Below are 1,970 nucleotides of genomic sequence, written 5' to 3' on the forward strand. Positions count from 1 at the left end.
TAGTCACTGGTTCATTAGTTTACTGGTCCAACCGTAATTCAACCGAAAAAATCGTTTTAGAATAAAATAAATAAATTATAAACTTGGCTACTCTTGCTGCTTCTTCAATCTCAACTTGGTCAGCTTCTGAATGTTGTCACAAACAATGCCGGTTCTTGGCTCAATAGTCCTTTTGCTGCCTCAACCATTTTAGCTTCAAACTCTTAACATCATTCCCATCTAGCAAAACTTGTCCTACACACAATTTCTTCAATTAATTAGTGCCACATAACATACCATACCATATCATATGGCCTTTAACTAATATGCATAACTTCAGTTCCAGATTTTTTAACAAGCAAGTAAAACTACATACTAAACTAAGAATGCATCTTTACCTAGCCATCACTCAAATTAAGTGAGAAATTTTAACTTTTAAGTTTACCTGATGAACGGTCATAGAATCTCTCTATGAGGGACACAACGGTGCTCTTTTCGGGGCCGCTGCTGAACAATCCACAGTGCAGATGAGTAACCTTGCAGTGCTCTATTCTCCCCCAACATATGCCAACACCACTATGATTTGAACAACAATCTGCAAAAAAAAAATAAATAAAAATAAAAAAGGCAGCCTCAATAACAATCACAACACCACCCCAGATGAAAAAAAGTTAAAAGAAGCTCCCAAGATTAATACTTTGGTGTATTATTGACCTGTTCAACAATGTTGCCTGCTTGAGGAGCTTCTTGGCTCTAAACCTGCAACCAGCAGAAATTACAAAATAGCAATGACAAAGTTAAAAACATAACTGAAATTACAAAGAGCTTCTTGGCAGGCAAATTATTACTCAAAGATGCATTGTTATCAGCAACTGCTTCTTGATTAATACTTCCATCCATAATTGAAATCAATACATCATAATCAAAGTTAAAAACATCAAACAGAACCAAAAATAAAAAAGATTACCAAATACCAGAAGCAGAACAAAGATTACCAAATACCAAAAGCAGAACAAAAAATAAAAAAGAATCAACAACAAAAATTAAATACCAACAGCAGCAATGCAGCATAACAAATCACTGATCACAAATTTTAAATTCAAAACGCTGATCACAAATTAATTAATTTCAGATTCAGAAATCACAAATCACTCATCAGAGACATTCAAAATCAAATTCATAACACTGAAACAGCTCAAAATAAAAATGAAATTGACTAACCTTCCACTGACAGCAAGACGACGACGGCGACACAACGGCGCAGCAGCTGGAAGCCTCGAACACCGAAGTCACCGACGAAGACAGGACAACGTGCCGAGTTAGAAAGTCTAGAAGAGAAGGTCTGGCCGTATAGATTTGGGACAAGGGAAGGAGGAGGCCGCGGAGACGCCGACAACCACGGACGGCGGCGGCGGTTCCGTTGACAAAGCTGGGTTTTAGGTTTGGCCGTTTGGGGAACCCTAGGGCTTGAGTGTGTGTTTCGAAGGAGAAGGAGGGGTGTTTGGCGTGAGGGGGTGTATGCGGGTGAGGGACTCGCGTGGAGGGGTGGGGTTTTTTTCATTCTTTTTTTAAAAACAATGAAACGATGTCGTTTCTTAAGAACCGGTCGGTTTCCGGTCCGATCCAACTGGCCGGTTTAGCAGTTTTTCAACGGTTTTGATGATGGCGGTTTTAGGAAGAGGATCCTACCGTTTTTCACGACGGTTTTCAATTGAACCGGTTTGACTGGTCGGTCCGGTCCAGTTTTCAGAACATTGCTCACTAATCTATCTATCTATCTATCTACTTAATATACTAAAATTGGGTTTTCCTCTAGCTAATTGAAGTGAAAGGTCGATTCTTCATGAATTCATTTTCTCTTCTAAGTTTATTTTAAAAAAATATCTTTATTATAATTATACTATAATTATCATTTAAGTAATAATGCATAATTATACTAATTTAAAAAAATATCTTTATTATAGTTATATAAAATTAATATTTAATGCATT

At 37.2% G+C, this 1,970-nt stretch overlaps 1 long non-coding RNA gene across 1 annotated transcript; it reads right to left on the bottom strand.

Annotated features, from left to right (window-relative positions):
- Nucleotides 1–29: 29 nt before the first annotated feature.
- On the bottom strand, nt 30–1,536 carry LOC107624661. Its single transcript, XR_001616933.2, has 4 exons — nt 1,201–1,536; nt 694–738; nt 425–574; nt 30–234 (listed from the first exon to the last, which is right to left on the bottom strand). It is a non-coding gene; the product is annotated as an uncharacterized LOC107624661 (long non-coding RNA).
- Nucleotides 1,537–1,970: the final 434 nt, after the last annotated feature.

The sequence above is a fragment of the Arachis ipaensis genome, unplaced genomic scaffold (genome assembly GCF_000816755.2).
Source record: "Arachis ipaensis cultivar K30076 unplaced genomic scaffold, Araip1.1 Aipa1350, whole genome shotgun sequence".
NCBI classification, from domain to species: Eukaryota; Viridiplantae; Streptophyta; class Magnoliopsida; order Fabales; family Fabaceae; genus Arachis; species Arachis ipaensis.